General features: G+C 41.3%; 1 long non-coding RNA gene across 1 annotated transcript in view; it reads left to right on the top strand.

Moving 5' to 3' along the window:
- Window positions 1–22838, top strand: part of LOC138418367 (uncharacterized) — a 501494-nt gene that overhangs the window by 33544 nt on the left and 445112 nt on the right. Inside the window, exon 2 of the long non-coding RNA XR_011248521.1 lies at window positions 2477–2530. This is a non-coding gene — a long non-coding RNA (uncharacterized lncRNA). The remainder of the gene's footprint in view (window positions 1–2476; window positions 2531–22838) is intronic.

The raw sequence follows: 22838 nt of genomic DNA, 5'->3' as shown, positions 1-22838 counted from the left end.
GGACCTAACAGAAGCAGACACTATTAAGAGGTGGCAAGAATACACAGAAGAACTGTACAAAAAGAACTTCATGACCAAGATAACCACAGTGGTGTGATCACTCACCTAGAGCCAGACATCCTGGAATGTGAAGTCAAGTGGGCCTTAGAAAGCATCACTACGAACAAAGCTAGTAGAGGTGATGGAATTCCAGTGGAGCTATTTCAAATCCTAAAAGATGATGCTGTGAAAGTGCTGCACTCAATATGCCAGCAAATTTGGAAAACTCAGCAGTGACCACAGGACTGGAAAAGGTCCATTTTCATTCCAATCCCAAAGAAAGGCAATGCCAAAGAATGCTCAAACTACCGCACAATTGCACTCATCTCACATGCTAGTAAAGTAATGCGCAAAATTCTCCAAGCCAGGCTTCAGCAATACGTGAACTGTGAAGTTCCAGATGTTCAAGCTGGTTTTAGAAAAGGCAGAGGAACCAGAGATCAAGTTGCCAACATCCACTGGATTATCAAAAAAGCAAGAGAGTTCCAGAAAAACATCTATTTCTGCTTTATTGACTATGCCAATGCCTTTGACTGTGTGGATCACAATAAACTGTGGAAAATTCTGAAAGAGATGGGAATACCAGACCACCTGACCTGCCTCTTGAGAAATATGTATGCAGGTCAGGAAGCAACAGTTAGAACTGGACATGGAACAACAGACAGGTTCCAAATCGGGAAAGGAGTACGTCCAGGCTGTATATTGTCACCCTGCTTATTTAACTTATATGCAGAGTACATCATGAGAAACGCTGGGCTGGAAGAAGCACAAGCTGGAATCAAGATTTCTGGGAGAAATATTAATAACCTCAGATATGCAGATGACACCACCCTTATGGCAGAAAGTGAAGAGGAACTAAAAAGCCTCTTGATGAAAGTGAAAGAGGAGAGTGAAAAAGTTGGCTTGAAGCTCAACATTCGGAAAACGAAGATCATGGCGTTCGGTCCTGTCACTTCATGGGAAATAGATGGGGAAACAGTGGAAACAGTGTCAGACTTTATTTTTTTTGGCTCCAAAATCACTGCAGATGGTGACTGCAGCCATGAAATTAAAAGACGCTTACTTCTTGGAAGAAAAATTATGACCAACCTAGATAGCATATTAAAGAGCAGAGATATTACTTTGCCAACAAAGGTCCGTCTAGTCAAGGCTATGTTTTTCCAGTGGTCATGTCTGGATGTGAGAGTTGGTCTATGAAGAAAGGTGAGCCCCGAAGAATTGATGTCTTTGAACTGTGGTGTTGGAGAAGACTCTTGAGAGTTCCTTGGACTGCAAGAAGATCCAACCAGTCCATCCTAAAAGAGACCAGTCCTGTGTGTTCATTTGGCCACCTCATGCGAAGAGTTGACTCATTAGAAAAAACCCTGATGCTGTGAGGGATTGGGGGTAGGAGGAGCAGGGGACAACAGAGGATGAGATGGCTGGATGGCATCACCAACTCGATGCACATGAGTTTGGGTGAACTCCGGGAGTTAATGATGAACAGGGAGGCCTGGCGTGCTGCGATTCATGGGGTCGCAAAGAGTCAAACATGACTGAGCGACTGAACTGAACTGAAGGTATACAGTGTGGAAATTTGTATATGTGAAATCACCCTGCACTGAAGTTGATGAACATACCCATCACCTTACATAGTTTACTATTTTGTGTGTGGTCGAACACGTAAGGTCTACTGTCTTAGCAAATTTCAAGTACACCATTATTATTAATGATAATCAACATGCTGTACATCTCTAGAATTGATTTTATATCTGGAAGTTTGTATCCTTCAACCAGCATCTCTTTATTTTTCCCACTCCTTAGCCCCTGCAAGCACCTACATACTGTCTTTTTCTGTATGTTTGACTTATAGAGAGCAGAGGGTACAGCTGAGTAGGCAGTGAACATAGCCATGGCAGACAGGATAACATTCTTTTGGACATTTAGTTAAGAGTAAGAGCCATTCGTTGTATATCATCACACTTCATAGTTCTTTAGTAGAATGCCTGTCAGGTGGTAACTGCCCTTTAGCTGTAGGTTGAATACCCAAATGAATGAAGAATATGCTTGATCTTTGATAACTGTAATTTGCACTGAAAAATGACTCGATCTACTGATAGAAAATCGGGAAGCAGAGTGTGAACATCCTGAAATTCTGTGCCCAGAGAAAATTTTCAGTTATAACTGAAGAGAATCCAAAGTACCTTATTAACTAATTTTCTACCTTTTACATAGGCATGAAAGCTTTGGAAATATCAAAGCTTTAGTATCGCTTAGTAGTGCTTGAGCCTTAAGCAGACATGAATGGCTCTTCCACTTAACCAGGAAAATGAAGAAGGACATGTTTCAGGCTTCTGTCTGAGAAATGCTCCTTTGGCAAGACAAAAGCTTCAGGAGTAACAGGGTTTAATCAGGGAGTGATTTCTGGTTTTCTTTCCACTTCCATGTCCTCGAGCAGAGCTTCTCCGTGGCACAGCTTCTCCGTGGTGGTTCCTGGTGCATGTGGGAGCAGGTGAGCAGATGTGTAAACTTCCTCTGAGTGTGTAAGTCTGAGCTTGGTATATTACATTTGTTTTTGCATGACATCCAGATAATGTACACTGTTTTTTTCCTCTTACGTAACATTTGGATCTTAGTGAGAATTCAAAATTAAATTCTTTGAGAACTGTAGAGGAATATATTTTCACTATCAGTATATTACTTAGATATTAAATGCCAATATAAAACTGTCATAGTCCTATAGTTGAGATTCTTGCTGTTAACATTTTGGTGAATTTCCTTACTAGAGCTAATTTAATATATTATAAAATTAATCTATATTCTTGGTAAGAAACAAAAATGATATAAAATGTAGAAATCAGTTGTTTCCTCAAACCCCAGGACTTACCCTCCACAATTAACTACTGTTGATGGTTTTTAGTTTAATTTTCCAAATGTTTTAGCATGCTTATATTTAAAGTTCAGAAAGCATTCCCCCCCACCCACCTTCTAGTTCCCCAGAAAAAAGAAGAGTTGGATTCTATTTAATGCAAAGAGACTGTGCTGAGGGTCCTAATAGAGATCACGTTCAGCTTGAATATGAAACTTTCATTTCCAGCTCAGTTGAAGACCTATTTCTGCAGTTTGCTTATGTTCTTGGTGCCGTACCTTCTCAATGTATAGGGGCTCCCCTCATGGCTCAGAAAGTGAAGAATCTGCCTGTAATGCAGGAGACTAACATTCAGTCCCTGAGTGGGGAAGACCTCCTGGAGAAGGGAATGGCTCCCCACTCCAGTGTTCTTGCCTGGAGAATCTCATGGACAGAGGAACCTGGTGGGCTACACAGCATGCGTGGCATTATGCTGGTACTTAGAGGACTGTGAAGAAGGTGCTGAGCAAAGTTCGTGTGTTCTGTGCAAAAAAAAAAAAGGGTGAAAGTCTGGGGACTGGTTGTTCTAATAACTGATGTTATATAACCCATGCCCCCAGTGCTTAGTGGTCTGAAAGAAGAAAAATAATGAGCTTACAAACGTGTAGCTTCCACAGAGTGCAGCAGGAAACCTGGTCTGCTCCTTGCGGCGTCAATGGTGCAGGCTGTCTGGAGGTGGAGGCAGGCTCACAAGACAGCTCGCCTGCAGCACTGGCAGTTTGGTCCTGGCTGTCGGCTGGGAGCTTACCTGTGTTGAGAGCCTCAGATTTTGCTCCCTCTCAGCATGGGCTTCCTCACAAACTTACTTGTAACACTGTGGTTGCTTCCCAGGAGTGGGCATTCCAAGTGATAGGGTGGCAGCCAATAGCTGCTTTTTTGGACCAGAAACTGGACAGCATCACTCTTAGCATATTCCATTGGTCAGGCAGGTGCAGAACCAGATCTGTATCCAGGGGACTTAGATCCACTTCTTAACAGGAAGCATGCTAATGGAATTTGAAGGCGTGTGTGTGTGAGAGTGAGTCAGTCATGTACCTCTCTCAGCCTTCCAGTGGTAAGATAGCTCACCTTTCTGTGGGGAGCTTCTTTACCCCACCATTCATTTCGCAGAATGCTGGAGGGACTTCATTCAGTTTTGGTCATTGACCACAGGGTGGGTATATGATCTTAGTCTGACCAGCAGTCATACCATATACATGTGGCTGAAATGACTGATTGGACCTGGAGTGAGCACGTGCCTCGTTAGGCCAATTGTATTCTTTTACCAAGACTATGACAACACAACCAAAAACAGAGTGTTCCTCCCCACTTCTTCTGATGTTGCTATAACAGTGGTAAAGGCCTGTGACCTTGACTTCACTCCTTGCCACAGAAAAAGAGTTTGTCTGCAGTAGGTCTGGATCCCATGTGCCGTGTAAGTACTAGGGTAAAGCTTCCTTGGGTGTCAGTTTCCTGCCTTAGTAATGATATTGACCTTGCAGGGTTCTTTTAAGGACTAAATGGAACATGGTAGGTAATTTCTAAATGGAAATATGATTATTATAGCATTATTCATATAATATCTGATACTATATGAAGCATAGTGACTCATATAATGGATGAAAATCTTTTGTTTTATAAAACAAAAGTTTCCAAATATTTGAAGTTTTCCAGATCTTACCATTTGGAGGGCATGCAAAGTTGATCAGAGGAGTGTTAATTATCTAGTTAGCAAAAGTGAACACACACAAAATATATGTTGGATTGTATCTGGGGATTCATTTTATGCCCTAAATACCCATAGTTATTAGAATAACTGCACATTGCAGATGTAATTGTAATATTTACTTTTTTTTCCTTATCTGAAATATGATGAATCAAATTTTATGCATGCATGTGACTATGTTGGTGGTATTCACTTCCTGCAAGCAGCAGATCAGCAGATGTGTCCAGAAGGTGTGCATTGTTGCAGGGATGGAGAATGTGTAGCAGGAAATTAAGGGAGCAGTGCTGGGTTCAGAAATGGCATCATCACAAAAGTTTGAAATACGGACATTTCACAAAAATGGGAATGTACCTACAACTGCAGGTGTAGCCACAATTAAATTATAATTAACTTGTATAAAGAAAGCTGAGAGCCGAAGAATTGATGCTTTTGAACTGTTGTGTTGGAGAAGACTCTTGAGAGTCCCTTGGGCAGCAAGGAGATCCAACCAGTCCATCCTAAAGGAGATCAGTCCTTGATATTGATTGTAAGGACTGATGCTGAAGCTGAAACTCCAATACTTTGGCCACCTGTTGTGAAGAACTGACTCATTTGAAAGGACCCTGATGGTAGGAAGGATTGAAGGCAGGATGAGAAGGGGACAACAGAGGATGAGATGGTTGGATGGCATCACCGACTCAATGGACATGAGTTTGAGTAAACTCCGGGAGACGGTAAAGGACAGGGAAGCCTGGTGTGCTGCAGTCTATGCGGTCACAAAGAGTCGGACACGACTGAGCAACTGAACTGAACTGAATCTGTTTTCTTATTTTCTACATTTTATAAATAAAATCCTATCATTTCACCAATGGTTATCAAATCTGTGATAAACTCTGTTTTTAGCTTTGAGCTTGTGTAGCTCATTTTTGTATTCTTACCTTCCACAAAATCGCCTGTGTATACTTTTTATCAAACAGAATCATGTGAAATTGTCCCTAGACTAAGCAGGTGGTGCTAGTAGTAAAGAATCTGCCTGCTAGTGCAGGAGATGTAAGAGACATGGGTTAGATCCTTGGGTCAAGAAGATCCCCTGGAGGGGAGGGTATGGCACCCGACTCCAGAATTCTTACCTGGAGAATCCCATGGATAGAGGAGCCTGGTGGGCGGCAGTCCATAGGGATGCAAAGAGATGGACACAACTGAAGCAACTTAGCATGCACACACTCACGCAATGGCCATGTTACATAGAATTCAGCAAAAAGCATTGGTTAAGTGATGGTTAATGCAATTTTGGGGGCTTTCCTTATGGCTCAGCTGGTAAAGAATCCGCCTGCAATGTGGAAGACCTGGGTTTGTTCCCTGGGTTGGGAAGATCCCCTGGAGAAGGGAAAGGCTACCCACTCCAGTATTCTGGCCTAGAGAATTCCATGGACTACAGTCCATGGAGTAACAAAGTCGGACTCAACAGAGCAACTTTCACTTTCAATGGATTTTTTAAATTGGGTTATTAATTTACTGAAAAGCATAAACACATATGCTAACAATATGCAGTAGTAATAGGAAATGAAATATATCTGCAGGAGGAGTCATGAGTAGAAGCCTAGAGAAGGGAAAACGTATGGTAGGTACTCTTGGAAGTTTATGTAGCAGTGAGAAGTAATCTGGGCCACTGACTGTGTTCATTTAACTTCATGCCAGTGATTCTCATGCAGGAAAGCTGGAGCTCCAGACACGTGGGAGAAGTTGGAGTGTTGGTGGGTAGACAGATGGAAGCCCCTGCAGAGACCCACTCGGTCACTGTGCAGTTCACACACACAGACATGGCCTGTGTGACACATGGGCACACGTTGCCATGGTGTGTCTGTGAACTTTAGCTTCAAAGTCCACTGATGAGAGATGAGAATCTGTGGTCCATGATACCCTGCCTTGCAGTTTTTAAAAGCCTTTATCACTACCTATATCTTGTTATTCTCAGTGTTCCCATCGAGTAAAGACTTACGGCTGGAACATTTTGTATGTAAGAAACCGTAAGTTATAAACGTCTTTTCTTTTTCTCTCTTTAAGCCTGGAGGAATAGGGGAAAGATCAATAAAAATTACAACTCAGGGTAACTGAGGAAATGACTCTGCAGATGTTCAAGTTTCTTGGTGCTTCTGACTTACCCAAGATGCTGGGGTGAAAAAGTGTGGGCAGTGTAAGTGGTTAAGTGGGTTCACAGCCCCTTGAGAGCTAATTAATATCTGGGGTGGGGAGAGTTGGCAGTGGAGTGCTAAAGCTTGTTCTCTCCTTCAGTTTGTTCTTCCACATCTGGATGAAGACATAGGTGATACTTTTATGATATTTTTAGGTGAAGGTGACCTTGGAAAGTTTGAATAATTCCCCAGGGTGCATTCAAGAATATAATAGAGACAAATAATAATATCCTTCACGAAATCTTTATGCTCACTTACTGAGTACACACAAAAAAGTCACTGGAAGTAGATAGGTTCTCATCTTCTAAGAAAAAAAACGAATTAAAATAAATATATATATATAAAAAGAAAAAAAAATGTGAAGGGCTCCACATTTACATAAACGCACAGAGACATCAGTTTGCTGACAAAGGTCCATATAGTCAAAGCTATGGTTTTTTCAGTAGTCATGTATAGATGTAAGAGTTGGACATAACAAAGGCTGAATTGATGCTCTCACTTGTGGTGCTGCAGAAGACTCTTGAGAGTCCCTTGGACTGCAAGGAGATCAAACCAGTCAATCCTAAAAGAAATCAACCTTGAATATTCATTGGAAGAACTGATGCTGAAGCTGAAGCTCCAATACTGTGGCCACCTGATGCCAAAAATTGACTCACTGGAGAAGACCTTGATGCTGGGAAAGACAAGGCAAAGGAGAAGGGGGTGGCAGAGTATGAGATGGTTAGATAGCATCACCTACTCAGTTGACATGAATCTGAGCAAACTCCGGAAGGCAGTGGAGGACAGGGGAGCCTGGCAAACTCTGGCAGATAGTGGAGGACAGGAGCCTGGCATACCCCCATATAGTCCACGGGGTCACAACGAGTCAGATACGACTTAGCAACTGAACAACAACAACCTGTGTGCATGTGTATCTGGGCCTGTTTCTGGAAGGAGATGCCAGTGGTAACCGGTTGTTATAGAGAGGGGCTCAGGGAATGGAAATCTTGGACAGCAAGTGATACTTACTTTGTAACAAATATATTTTTCCATTCTCTGAATTTCCTTTTAAGCCATGTTTATTTTCTTTAATGTCCATGTGATTTTTTTTTTCTTCTAAAAATGTATTTAATCCGAAGGAACAAGTGAAGATGCACAGGGTTAAGGGGTTGTGGATTGAAACGAACCAACTTGGAAAAACCTGAGGGACTATGATCATTGTAAATTCAAATATGAATCAACTTTCAGATGCAGTTAGTTGACAGAAAGTAAGTCCCTTAGGTCTCAGTTGTTTGCCTTCCTTATTAGGCCATGACGGTCTCTGGTGGAATGCAGAGTATACCTTCTCAAAGATTAAGAGGCGTGTGAAGGACTGAGGTTCAGGTGCCGTTGCTTAAGGAGTTCATGTTTGGAAAACTGCGTCTGGCCGGGAAGATGTAGCCCCCTATTCTGTTTGTCTGGTTCAGGGAGCAGGTGTAATGTCCAGGGGTTAGCCTAAGTTAGTTTTTTTTTTTTTTAATAAGTCCTTAGATGGCTTTTCCATATACCGGGTGGGCTGTCTAGAGTCACTCTATAGGCTTCTTGTTTCCCTCCAAAACCAAAAGATGATCATACCAGATCCTCAGACTTAGACCAAGACAAAAATAAAACCGAACACACCCAAAATGATGAGCTAGTTTTACATTCAAAGAAAAAGCTCATTGTCAATAAAGATTTCTCAGTAGTAGCCTAAATTGTGAAATGTGGTGGTGAAATTAACTTTCTTGACATTCATCTTAGGATATTTAAAATATTATGAGAGTGTATGATGACCAAAGATGCTTTCCATTTTGAGACTATTTGCAGTGCTTATTTTTTGATGAAAGATATGTCGTTGCTCGTTTTGGTACACAACACTGTCCTTAGCAAAATTCCCTTTTATATTTGACATTCTTACTGGCGTCTACATTTGTTTTTGCCTGATATTCAGTAATAGCAGCATAACTTTGAAAAAAGGTAGCAGCAGCAGTGTCTGCTGATGCAAAACAATTTAAACCTACTGACTTTCTTTAAACTCAGGGATGTAATATAATTAGAATATTTGATGCTGTGTTGTAGGCTGACAGGTAGCTTCCATTTCCTGTGTTTATTCATACTCCATGAATCGTGAGTTGCACCAGAGCATTTTGGAATAGTATTTGGCTTCCTTCAAGATAGTGGTAGACCGTTCTCTCATCAGAAACTATATGCGTATTTTAAAATTTATTTTAAATTGATTGAGGTATAGTTGACTTACAATGTTTAGTGTCTGGTGTACAGCAGAGTGATTCAGTTATATATACGTGTGTGGGTGTATATATATATACACACATTTGTTTCATTATGGTTTATTACAGGATATTATAAACCCCTTTACTATATAGTAGGACCTTACTTATCCATCCTGTATACGATAGTTTGCATTCTGCTAATCCCAAAGTCTCAATCCACCCCCTCCCTCACCTCTCCTCCCTCTTGCCAACCACAAGTCTGAAGAAAATGTATTTTAAGCTATAGAATATGAATGTGTAGGATATATAAATATATAGAATACAAAATTGTAACTGGGAGATGTACAACCATATCAACCATATCAGCCTCTGCGTGCTGCATTTTTTTTCCTATAGGGAGAAAACCAGACACAAACTAGATGCTGGGGAAGCTCATGCCAGCCTGTTATTAAATGCACAGGCATGATAATCTTCCTTAGTCCCCCAGTGCTTAAGCAGAACTAGCAGTGTTCCCAAGCAAATCTGTCTTAACCACAATTTAGAGACTCTTAAAAACCAAACAGTCATTCTCGCAGGTGCGAATCTCTTTTGCTTAATCTCTAGCTTCCGCAGAGTGGGTTTTTAGAATAGTTGCTGTTGCTCGCAGTGCTGCCGGAGGAGATGGGAGCTACACGGTGTACTGAACACCTGCTGCAGAGCAGCCACATCATGCCCACACCTGCCAGGACAGCTGGCACCCCGCGTGAGGACAGAGACACAGCCTGCTGTGACGAGCTACCTCTGTTCATTTGAGCCTGAGAGAAATTTGGTGTACTGGGGAAAAAACTCCACAAGATTTTAAGCACAACTGCCATGCAGATAGATGGGACATAGCTGGGCAGATATTAAAAGTGGTCATCTTGGGACAGTGACATATATTATTTCTATTTTCTGGATTTTTCATATTTTCAATAATACAACAAACGTCAGTATCTTTTATAAATCAGAAAAGGTTATTTGAGCTTTTCTTTGTTGTTGTTGCTTTATCCAGTAATCTCGTATATAAAAGGATCATAGAATAACAATTCCGTAGGAAATTTTAGGATTGTAGTATTCTGTGATCCTGGTTTAGTTCCTTGATTCTTGTTTTGGAAATAGAGGGAACTAAGTAAGAGCGCCTTTCAAAGAGATTTTCTTTCCTAGCAGGGACTCTTATCTCAGGGAGAAGACAGACTCTATTTAAACATCTTTCTTGCAGTCTTAGATTTTCCCAGTTATGTAGTGCTGTTGCTGGTTGGTTCCGAGGTAAGACATTTCTCAGAGCTCTGGGGGAAGACAGACTTGGCCTGATGGAGAAAGCTGGAATTTTGTAGGTGATAAAAGCAGGTAATAAACCATTCAACTTGTAAAAACTGACTCTACCAGGTCAAGGAGCCATTGGTTACTTTGATGTATTCCTTAGCTGCTTAATTTACTTATGGGGTGGTTCTGGCTCTGTGGGTCTTGCAGCTGGAAAATAGACTTCTTGATAGGTAAATCCTTTTGAACGATTAGTTGTAAGGCGAGTTGGCTGTGTTCACAGCAAAGCAGTTCAGATTTATGGGAAAATGCACAAGAGGCTGGCAGTATGCATTGCCTCTCAAGAGGAGGCTTGGGGCTCTGGACTGGGGGGATGACCTACTTTTCCTTGTTTACCCGTTAATACTGTGTTCACTTAGGTCTGGGTACTTGTGCTGCTTCTCAATTAAGCAACAACTAGTAATTGTGCATGGCTCAAACTTTCATTTTCTGACTTTTCCTGACATGATTTTCTGTCCTCTACCAGGGATGACATCAATAAAAGTTTGTGAAAAATTTTTTTCAGGAAAGATGTGTGTCAGCTGGTTCCTTCAATAAATGTTTAGTCAAATATGATTGGAGATATTTGGCTCTCATCATGGTTTTTTTTTTTTTTTCCTTATGGAAAGGCTCTTGAGTGTATCATTGTCCTGAGGAGTGATGTTTTTCCTTTGTGAAGGGTGAAGAGATAGACCTTTTGTACTTTTAAAAGGGGAAGAGCCTCACCGTGCCTTCTCTGAGAGTGGTTTGGGGTCACTATCTCCAATCTTACTATCCCTCTTGCTTTTTGAATGTTGCTCGGAAGTCAGAAAGACAGCTCACACTCAAGTTTCTTGAAACATGTTTTTCTGGTACTTCCCTGGTGGTCCAGTGGTAAAGAATCCACCTTCCAATGCGGGGAACTTAGGTTTGATCCCTTTTCGGGAACGAACCTCTCACGTGCCAATGTGTCAAAAAAAGAAAAAAAGAAGTTTTTTTTTGCCTTCTCATGCAGGTGGGAAGGCCGGGGGAATGCTTGCAGTGGACTCTGCCCTGGAATCCCGCTCCACCCGCTTCTCCCCTCGGCACTCCGCCCGCTGCTGGCTGCGCTAGGTCATTTTCTCATCTCACTCTTGCGTCAGTGTACCCTCCTCTCTCGTAAGTATTCTTGATTCTAGCCGGCTCTCCATCTCATCCATTCTTCAGTCTGCTGCAAGGTGATTCTTTTTTTTTAATGCAGATGTAATCTTCCTACTGCTTTTTTATTCAAAAGCCTCTAATGCCCCACCTTTCTTTCTAGGATATTGTTCTCAAGGGTGTTCTGACCTGCTCTGGATAGAAACTTCAAGCCTCATTTCTCAGCACTCCTTTACACTGTAGCCCCATCTGAGCTCTTAAAAATCTTCTCGGTGGGTCATGCTCTCTTTCTCCCATGTTCTTTCCTTGGCCCCAAAGGCCCTCCTGCCTTCCTACTTTCCTCTGCTCCTTCACAATGCGGTGCCAGGCAAGCCTTCCTGGCTCCCATCGTAAGTTCCTCTCTCTCGTCTGCTCCCACCAGTTAACTATGCATAGATTTATTCTTGCTCTTTCTCTGTAATTCTAATTGTTGGTTTACTTATTGCTTTCTATAATAGATTGTAAATTCTAATTTACAACTTGTAGGGGGAAAGCTTCTTTAAAGGGAACAGTTTGGTGGGGGCGGGAAGGAGTTTTTAATAGGAATGTTGCAGGAAGGCGGACCCCTTCCAGGGCCCGAAACTGGGCTCTTGTCTAACACTTGGAAATGAATTGTCCGAGGAGACACATATGCTGACAAAGCAAGAGATTTTATTGGGAAAGGGCACCTGGGTGGAGAGCAGTAGGGTAAGGGAACCCAGGAGAACTGCTCTGCTGCGTGGCTCAGTCTCGGGTTTTATGGTGATGGGATTAGTTTCCGGGTGGTCTTTGGCCAATCATTCTAATTCAGAGTCTTTCCTGGTGGCGCATGCATCGCTCAGCCAAGATGGATGCTAGCGAGAGGGATTCTGGGAAGTGGACAGACACGCGGTGTCTCCTTTAGACCTTTCCCAAACTCTTCCCGTTGGTGGTGGCTTATTAGTTCTGTATTCCTTATCAGGATCTCCTGTCATAAAACAACTCATGCAAATGGTTACTCTGGTGCCTGGCCAGGGTGGGTGGTTTCAATCAGTGTGCTTCCCCTAACAGGAACAGTAAGAGAGTATGTACTTATTTTGAATTATTTCTTTTTCAAATTTACTTTTATTAAAAACATTTTATTGGAGTATGGTTGATTTGTCATGTTGTGTTAGTTTCAGGTGTACAGTAAAATGATTCCGTTATACATATATGCACTATTTTAGATTATTTTCCTGTTTAGATCATTATAGAGTATTGAGTAGAGTTCCCTGTGCTCTACAGTAGGTTCTCATTAGTTCTTTCTTTATAGTAGTGTGTATATGTAGTCTTGATCTCTCAATTTATTCCTACCTCCATTACACCCCCACCCCATAACCCTAAGTTGTTTTTTTTTTTTTAACATCTGTGGCTGCATTTCTGTTTTGTAAATAAGTTAATTCGTACCCGCCTCCCCTTTCTTTTTTAAAGATTCCACATATAAGTGATGAAAGTGAAAATCGCTCAGTTGTGTCTGACTCTTTGCGACCCCATGGTCTATACATTCCATGGAATTCTCCAGACCAGAATACTGGAATGGGTAGCCTTTCCCTTCTCCAGGGGATCTTCCCAACCCAGGGATCGAACCCAGGTCCCCTGCATTGCAGGCAGATTCTTTACTGTCTGAGCCACAAGGGAAGTCTCATATAAGTGATATTACGTGATATTTGTCTTTCTCTGTCTGACTTACTTCACTCAGTGTAACAGTCTAGGTCCATCTGTGTTACTGAAAATGGCATTATTTTTTAATTACAATTTCTTTATCCCTCTATAATGAAGAGTCTGGCTCCATTTTTGATGTTCGACTATTGTTAGCTCTTCATCCCCATCACTCTTACCTCTCCTTTTCCCACATTTGGGAACTGTGTTCAGGAAGTGCAGGGTCTTCCTTCCATGCAGGAGCATGAAGTTCAAACAGTGCCAGCACTGGCTGACCTGTGCCATTCCCCTGCCTGGTAATCAGCACAGACCCAAGCCATGCTTTATTCTCCTTTTTCGAGGCATCCTTAGCCATGCTTTGAACCCATGCAGCTCTCCACACAAAACTTCATTTTGTGAGTAATAAATCTGTCCATGCCTTGTTGGTAAGTTTGTGGTGTCATCCGTCTTGGCATCTGAACTAAATTTTGGTTGAGAGCCTCCATTTATTTGTGAGGTGGGGGCCACAGTACTTCTTCCTGGCCCCAAGCATGAGCCTCCAGACCCAATGAATCTGATATTTTATGTGCACAATACTCACATAATATTTATTGCATGGATAGAGGTAAAAGAACAGATTCCAAAGCACTCCAGCATGCAGACTCCTGCTTTCAGACAAAAAGACGATGAGGGGAGACGAGGGAACAACAGTGAGCACTGAGAAACCACCAAGGAAATGTATCAGTTCAGTTCAGTCGCTCAGTTGTGTCTGACTGTTAGCGACTCCATGAATCGCAGCATGCCAGGCCTCCCTGCCCATCACCAACTCCCGGAGTTTACTCAAGCTCATGTTCATTGAGTCGGTGATGCCATCCAACCATCTCATCCTCTGTTGTCCCCTTCTTCTCCCACCTTCAATCTTTCCCAGCATCAGGGTCTTTACAAATGAGTCAGTTCTTCGCATCAGTTGGCGAAAGTATTGGAGTTTCAGCTTCAACATCAGTCCTTCCAATGAACACCCAGGACTGATTTCCTTTAGGATGGACTGGTTGGATCTCCTTGCAGTCCAAGGGACTTTCAAGAGTCTTCTCCAACACCACAGTTCAAAAGCATCAATTCTTTGGGGCTCAGCTTCCTTTATAGTCTAACTCTCACATCCATACAAGAGTACTGGAAAAACCATAGCCTTGACTAGATAGACCTCTGTTGGCAGAGCAATGTCTCTGCTTTTTAATATGCTATCTAGGTTGGTCATCGGAGAAGGCAGTGGCACCCCACTCCAGTACTCTTGCCTGGAAAATCCCATGGATGGAGGAGCCTAGTAGGCTGCAGTCCATGGGGTCACTAAAAGTCAGACATGACTGAACGACTTCACTTTGACTTTTCACTTTCATGCATTGGAGAAGGAAATGGCAACCCACTCTAGTATTCTTGCCTGGAGAATCCCAGGGACGAGGGAGCCTGGTGGGCTGCCGTCTGTGGGGTCACACAGAGTCTGACACGACTGAAGTGACTTAGCAGCAGCAGCAGCAGCTAGGTTGGTCATAACTTTTTTTCCAAGGAGGAAGTCTTTTAATTTTATGGCTGCAGTCACCATCTGCAGTGATTTTGGGAGCCCTCCCAAAATAAAGTCTGTCACTTTCCATTGTTTCCCCGTCTATTTGTCATGAAGTGATGGGACCAGATGCCATGATTTTAGTTTTCTGAATGCTGAGTTTTAAGCCAGCTTTTTCTCTCCTCTTTCACTTTCATCAAGAGACTCTTTGGTTCTTCATTTTCTTCCATAAGAGTGGTGTCATCTGCATATCTGAGGTTATTGATATTTCTTCATACAGTCTTGATTCCAGCTTGTGCTTCATCCAGCCCAGTGTTTCTCAAGGAAATGTATAAATATGAGCTATTCTTTGGGCCTCCCTGGTGGTGCAGACGGTAAAGAATCTGCCTGCAATGCGGGAGATCGGGGTTTGATCTCTGGGTAGGAAAGATTCCCTGGAGAAGGGAATGGCAACCCACTCCAGTATTCTTGCCTGGAGAATTACTGCATCACATGTGCTTGCTTCTCACTGAGTGTATTGTGGATGTCTACAACAGGTGTTTATACATGTCACAGAATGTAGTAGGTTGGCCCAAACAAAATTATGGTTTCAGACAGTGAATTTTAAGTCATTATAACTAGGCTCAAACACATCTTTATTAGTCAAAATAGGAACCATTGCAATCAACACATTTTTGCCAATGAGAAATACCTTGGTATATTCTTGTAGCATAAAAATTCGTGTTTCAGGACTTGACGGACTCTTGGAAATCATTTTCTTCCTCTTGCTGGTTGTGGAAGCATTTTCCCTGCAAAAAGCTGTCCAAGATGCTTGAAGAAGTGGTAGTCGGTTGGCAAGAGGTCATGTGGCTAAGCTGGTAAAAAATCTACCTGCAATGTGGGAGACCTGGGTTTGATCCCTGGGTTGGGAAGATCCTCTGCAGAAGGGATAGACAGTATTCTGGCCTAGAGAATTCCAAGAGTTGTAAAGAGTTGGACACGACTGAATGACTTTCACTGACTCACTCAGTCAGGTGAATGTGGCAGATGAAGCAAAACTTCGTAGCCCAGTTTGTTCAACTTTTGAAGCGTTGTTATGTTACATGTGGTCAGGTGTTGTCATGGAGAAGAACTGAGCCCTTTATGTTGACTAATGCCAGCTACAGGCGTTGCAGTTTTCGGTGCCAGCCACTAAACTGGTCGTTGCTGGTTGTTGTATAAAATCCACTTTCCATCACACATCATGATCCGATCAAGAAATGGTTCATTGTTGCTGCATAGAGTAATAGAAGGCGACCCTTCAAAATGATGATTTTTTTGATTTTCAGTCAGTTCCTGAGGCACCCACATATTGAACTTTTTTGCCCTTCCAATTTGCTTCAAATTCTGAATGACCATAAAATGGTTGATGCTGAGTTTTTTGGCAACTTATCGTGTAGTTGTAAGAGGATCAGCTTTGATGGTGCTCTCAGTTGATCGTTGCCAACTTCCAATGACCGGCCACTGGGCTTCTCATCTTCAAGGCTCTCATCTCCTTTGCAAAATTTCTTGAACCACCACTGTGCTAGATGTCCGTTAGCAGTTCCAGGGCCAAACGTGTTGTTGATATTGTGAGTTGTCTCTGCTGCTTTATGGCCCATTTTAAACTCAAATAAGAAGATCGCTTGAATTTGCTTTTTTCTAACATCATTTCTATATTCTAAAATGCATATAAAATAAACAGCAAGTAATAAGTCATTAGAAAAAAACATAAAGTGAGAAATGTGCATTAAAATTATGTATAACATAACCACATTTAAGAATGTATTCCAATATCAAACAACAAATTTCAACAATGCAAAAACTGCAGTTACTTTTGCATCTGATAAATGTGTTTGAGGTTATTCTTTTTGCCACAAAATGTCATATGACCAGTGGGATATCTTCCATGGAGCTATGTTTGGTGAGAACACAGCGCTGCCCCAGAGCTTGTTTCCTGGCTCTGCTGATTTCCATGAATGACTCAAGTGGGCAAGGCTTCAGTCTAATAAGGTCACTCCCTGAAACATGCATAGGTGGGTCACATCAGTCTATTCAGGTCCTGTGCTCTGTGGAAAGTGTAGGGTTGGAGTGAAAGTGAAAGTGAAGTCGCTCAGTTGTGTCCGACTCTTTGTGACCCCATGTCCATGTAGCTCCTCTGTCCATGGGATTTTCCAGGCAATAGTACTGGAGTGGATTGTTATTTCCTTCTCCAGGGGATCTTCCCAACCCAGGGATTGAACCCGGGTCTCCCGCATTGTAGACAGACACTTTACCGTCTGAGCCACCAGAGGGTGGATGTTAAATCTAAGACCCCTTGTTTGAATGATGGTATCATTAAAAGTCCAAGTCTTCCTCTTTGGGAATTTTCAAGGTCAGGGTGGCCCAGCCCTTAAAGGACCCAACAAAGTGATGAATCCTGCATCTCAAGCCAAATTGTGTCAGTTAGTGACTAAAAGAACAAGAAGCCTCCTACTCAGAGCTAATCCTGATTCAAGCACTTTGAAAATAGCTCTAATGAAAATCACACCAGGAGAAGGACAGCAGATGTCTGTTAGCAAAACAAAGCGTAATGAAACCCTTTCCTTTACGCTTTTACAAGAACCCAAATCACAGGCTACCGAAGCGACTTTACAGAATAACCATTTTTTTCCCTTCCTTTCTTTTAAAAAAAGCGACTAACACATTGATGTAACAATACAAAGGAAATGTCAAAAATAGAAAATGTGTCTTACAATTCTTCTCAATATGCATTATTACCATTCAAGCCTTGTTCCAGTGATTGTATATTTTTCAGTAGGTATATTTTTAAGTAGGTATAAATCTTTTATGTTATATTTCATTTTAATGGATCATATATTTTTCCTTTTGGAAGCACAGTTTTCGATATGATCATTTTAAAATAACTGCACTATAATACATGTTATTAATCAATTGCCTTTTCCAAAATTATATCTTCTGGTTGGGTGTTTAAAAGGTTTCCAGTGTTTTCTACCATAATTTCATGTAACAATAGTTTTGTTCAAGTGTAGAGTCCATCTATGTTGAACCTTTTATAGAAGCACAGTTTGCTTCTCTCAACTGTCTTTATATTATCTTCTTTATAAACAGATGTATGAAACTAATAGATTTCACAAACAGTGGTAGTAATGTGGCTGAAATGCTTTTTGATCAGATGGTAAAGCTGGATTTAGTTTTAAGTATAATGTTTCTAACTTGAAACAAGCATATCGGAGCTGTTCTGTGCTCTTTTGTGCTTGAGCACATTGGTATTAAACAGTACAGCAAACTAGGTCATGATTCCCTAATGCCGAAGAGCTCCTTTTCTTTGATAAAGGCCTATTTGGAAAAGAAATTTCATTGGCTTCTGCAGCTCACAAATATTCTATTCAAGGGAACAAACATATTATGATGGCTTTACTTGAGATCAAATCTTACCAGAAAACCAAAGAAAACATTAATTTATTAAAACAATAATACTGAAAACAAAGACAGCTTTGGGTTTTTTTCCTCAGGACATTGCCATTTTAATGGAGGTGATGGACAAGTAGAGAGCAAATTAAAATGTGAGTTGTTAGGTCAGTCCTAACAAGATCTGCCTTTTTTGTGATCAAGAATAATATCTGAAATTATTATAATCATGGGAGGGAAGCTGTTAGGAAGTGTGAAAGACTTTGAAATGAGCAAAAGTGATAAATGGGTGTCCTTTCTAGTATACTTTCCCAAGTTATGTTTCTTTCATTGGCTTTGAGCTAATTTACAGCTCTCTAAATTGTGGAAAACTGATAGTAATGCAAGTGATTATTGTCCATAAAATATAAATAATTTTTTTCTGGTGCCTTATTTGTCTTGGGGTTCTTCACTAGTTTTATAACTATTTTAAACTCATTTGAGTATTCCTGACTGCCTCTATATGCATGCATGCACACTCAGTCATGGTCAACACTTTGTGAGCCCAGGGACTGTAGCCCGCTAGGCTTCTCTGCCATGGGATTTCCCAGGCAAGAATACTATTGAGTTGCTATTTCCTTCTCCAGGGGATCTTCCTGACCTAGGGATTGAACCTGCGTCTCCTATGGCTACTGCATTGGCAGGTGGATTCTTTACCACTGTGCTACCTGGGAACATAACTCTTCTAACTAATTTTAACTTTTTACTGGTTCCTTCGTTAATTAATAAATTAAAGAAATTCTTTTGCAAGTGCTCATTTTACATTTGTATGATGGTCATGGTTTTACCTTTTTTTTCCCCCAAAGAAATAGCTTCTAACACTAGGGTACAGTAGTTGCTTAGTATTTCTCTTATACAACCTTTAGTAAAGGCCACATTTGGTGTATCATAGGCTTTCTAACAAGACTGACTTTCAGTGACATAATTTTGCAATTATCCAGCCTAATTCCAGTCTACGAAGATTTATTGATCACTTGCTCCATACACACAGAGCAGTGATCAATAAGATACACCTGGGTGCCATAAAGTCCACATGGGTACAATTACAACTCCAGCCCTGACTGTGCTGTGTGTTATGTTATGTGTAATAATAGAATCCTGTGCAAAAGGCCTTGAGAGGCTGAATAGGAAGCAATGAATTCCAATGAGGTGGGATGTGCTGTGCTTAACTTAGATGCCAGTATTTGAGTCTTGTAGGGTAGTAAGTATGGTTTTTACTGATGGAAAGGGCACATATTCTGGAAGTCAGTGGGATATGGAAAGGCATTTAGTCTGGACAGTCCCTTGTGTAGATGGATGTGGGTGGGGTGGGGATAACTTAGGGTTAGATAGGAGACGTGAAATTTGGCACAGGACCAAATTATGAAAGAGTTGAAGAGTGTCAAGCTTTGAAAATCAGCACTAAATTCTAGAGCAGTTAAAACCTATGACAGGTTTTTGTACAGTGAGTGATCTTTATAGAGGGGAGATTGGCTTGTGGCATCTTGAAATATCCCAGCTGCTAAACTTGGAAAAGATTTGTAATACAACCTGTATGTGTGGGTTATTTTCACCCCGATAGCCTGGGAGGGCACACTAGACAAAACGGTCCTGGGTCATTTTTGCCTGCTTCACTCTTTTACCTGTATTCCTGATGTTCTCCACCACTGTGAACTTTATATGCTTGAGATTCTTTTTTTTTTTTTTTTAAATATTGACTTTGTTACAGTATTGCTTCTCTTTTATGTTTTGGTCTTTTGGCCAGGAGGCTTATGGGATCTTAGTCCTCAACCAGGGGTCAGACGTGCACCCCCTGTGTTGGAAGGTGAAGTCAACCACTGGACCACCAGGGAAGTCCCACTTCACTGTAGTTTTGATTTGCTTCTCTGGTATTCAGTGATGCTAAGCATTATTTCATGTGTTTGTTGGACATCTGTATGTCTTCTTTGGAGAAATGTCTCTTTAGGTCTTGTGCCTATTTTTTGATTGGGTTTATTTTTTGTTGTTGCATGAGCTGTTTGCATCATTTGCAGCTATTTTCTCCCAGTCTGTAGCTTGATAATATCTTGAGAATATTTGCAGCTGTAGTCATCATAGATATTAACCTGTAATTTTCTCTTTTTTGGTGATATCTTTGTCTGATTTCAGTATCAGGATAATGGTGACTTCATAGAATGTTTTTGGGAATATTCCCTCCTTCCTGTTCAGTCTTTTGGAAGAGTTTGAGAAGGATCAGAAGGATCGTTATGAGTTCTTCTATGTACATTTGGTGTGTGCATGCGTGCTCAGTCATGTCTGACTTTTTGTGACCCTACTGACTGTATGTAGCCTTTCAGCCCCCTTTTCCCGTTTGATTTCCCAGGCAAGATACTGGAGTGGGTTGCCATTTCCTCCTCCAAGTGATATTTCCAAGCCAGGAATTGAACCCACATCTCCTGCATCTCCTGCATTGGCAGGCAGATTCTTTATCATCGTTCCAACTGGGAAGCCCCATTTGGTACATTTGATAGAATTCGCTTGTGATCCATCTGGTCCTGGACTTTTGTTTCTAGGAGGTTTTTTTTTTATTATTACAAATTCTATTTTACTTCTAGTGATTTATCTCTTCAAAATATTTGCTTTCTTTTTAAAAAAAATCAGAAAATTTCCATGTAGGCACAAATAGATACACCTCCATATTTCTAGTGTTATTAGTTACTTCTAGAATGGGGATGCTAGAATAATAATAATAGAAGTATTATTACATACTTCTAGGACCTTGATCCTGGGAAAGACTGAAGGCAGGAGGAGAAGGGGATGACAGAGGATGAGATGATTGGAAGGCATCACTGACTCAGTGCATGAGTTTGAGCAGGTTCCAGAAGTTGGTGATGGACAGGGAGGCAGGCATGCTGCAGTCCATGGGGTTGCAAAGAGTCAGACATGACTGAGCAACTGAACTGAGCTGAACTGAGGATGAGGATGCCATAGATTTATTAGCCATTGCCTTATGGAGAGGCACTTTGTTGTTGTTCAGTCGCTCAGTCATGTGTGGCTCTTCCTGACACGATGGGCTGCAGCACGCCAGGCTCCCTTGTCCATCATTGTCTACTGGAGCTTGCTCGAATTCATGTCCATTGAGTCGGTGATGCCATCCAACCGTCTCATCCTCTGTCGTCCCCTCTTCCTCCCGCCTTCAACCTTTCCCGGCATCAGGGTCTTTTCTAACGAGTCAGCTCTTCTCATCAGGTGGCCAAAGTATTGGAGTTTCAGCATCAGTCCTTCTAATGAATATTCAGGATTGATTTCCTTTAGGATTGACTGGTTTGATCTCTTGCAGTCCAAGGGATTCACAAGAGTCTTCTCCAACACCACAGTTCAGAAGCATCAATTCTTCAGCATCCAACCTTCTTTATGGACCAACTCTCACATCCTTACGTGAGTACTGGAAAAGCCATAGCTTTGACTAGGTGGTTCGTTGGCAAAGTAATGTCTCTGCGTTTTAATATGTGGTCTAGGGTTTGTCATAGCTTTTCTTCCAAGAAACAAGTGTGTTTTGATTTCATGGCTGTAGTCACCATCTGCAGTGATTTTGGAGCCCAAGAAAATAAAGTCTGTCACTGTTTTAGTTGTTTCCTCATCTATTTGCCATGAAGTGATGGGGTGGGATGCGATGATCTTCATTTTTTGAATGTTGAGTTTTAAGCCAGTTTTTTTCACTCTCTTTCATGTTCATCAAGAGGCTGTTTAATTCTTCTTCCTTTTCTGGTGTAAGAATGGTATTATCTGCATATCTGTGGTTATTGATATTTCTCTTGGCAATCTTGATTCCAGCCTGTGTTTCATCCAACCTGGCATTTCCCATGATGAACTCTGCATATAAGTTAAATAAGCAGCGTGACAATATATAGCCTTGACGTACTCCTTTCCCTATTTGGAACCAGTCTGTTGTGCATGTCCAGTTCTAACTATTTCTTCTTGACGTGCATACAGGTTTCTCAGGAGGCAGGTCTGGTATTCCCTATCTCTTTAAGAATTTTCTGCAGTTTGTTGTGATCCACACAGTTAAAGGCTTTGTTAAGCATAGTCAATAAAGCAGAAGTAGATGTTTTTCTGGAATTCTTTTGCTTTTTCTGTGATCCAGTGGATGTTGGCCATTTGATCTCTGATTCCTCTGCCTTTTCTAAATTCAGCTTGAACATCTGGTAGTTCTTGGTTCATGTACTGTTGAAGCCTGGCTTGGAGAGTTTTGAGTATTACTTTGCTAGCATGTGAAATGAGTGCAGTTGTGTGGTAGTCTGAACATTCTTTGGCATTAAAGTGTTTGCTAATTATTTGCTAGTGCTAATAACATTGCATGTGAGTATCCTTGAATATACAACATTATGCAAAAAATCCTATATGCATTTTTATGGGATAAACTCATAGAAGCAGAATTGTTCTTGAGAGTGCAAAACAAGAGGTATATGTGCCCATAAAATAGATGGGAAGAATGAAGAGAAATGAGAAATTGAGAAGACAAGAATTAACTGGGGATTAATCAAAATAGGAAATTTACAGTGAAATATAGGCTGTGATTTAAACTAGGTTTGGAGACTAATGAAGGGGGATTTGGGAATGGCATGGGATTTGTCCTGAATATTTGCATAGCAGCTTGTTTCATGGGCACAAAGGCTGCTTTCAGAAGCAAATTCTCTGTGGGATATGGTATGCCAGGGCCTGGAGATGATGCTGACAGTTC

This window comes from Ovis canadensis, chromosome 14, assembly GCF_042477335.2.
Source record: "Ovis canadensis isolate MfBH-ARS-UI-01 breed Bighorn chromosome 14, ARS-UI_OviCan_v2, whole genome shotgun sequence".
In the NCBI taxonomy this organism is placed as follows: domain Eukaryota; kingdom Metazoa; phylum Chordata; class Mammalia; order Artiodactyla; family Bovidae; genus Ovis; species Ovis canadensis.
Note: the sequence above shows the minus strand (reverse complement) of the source record. Positions and strands in the feature narration are given on the sequence as shown.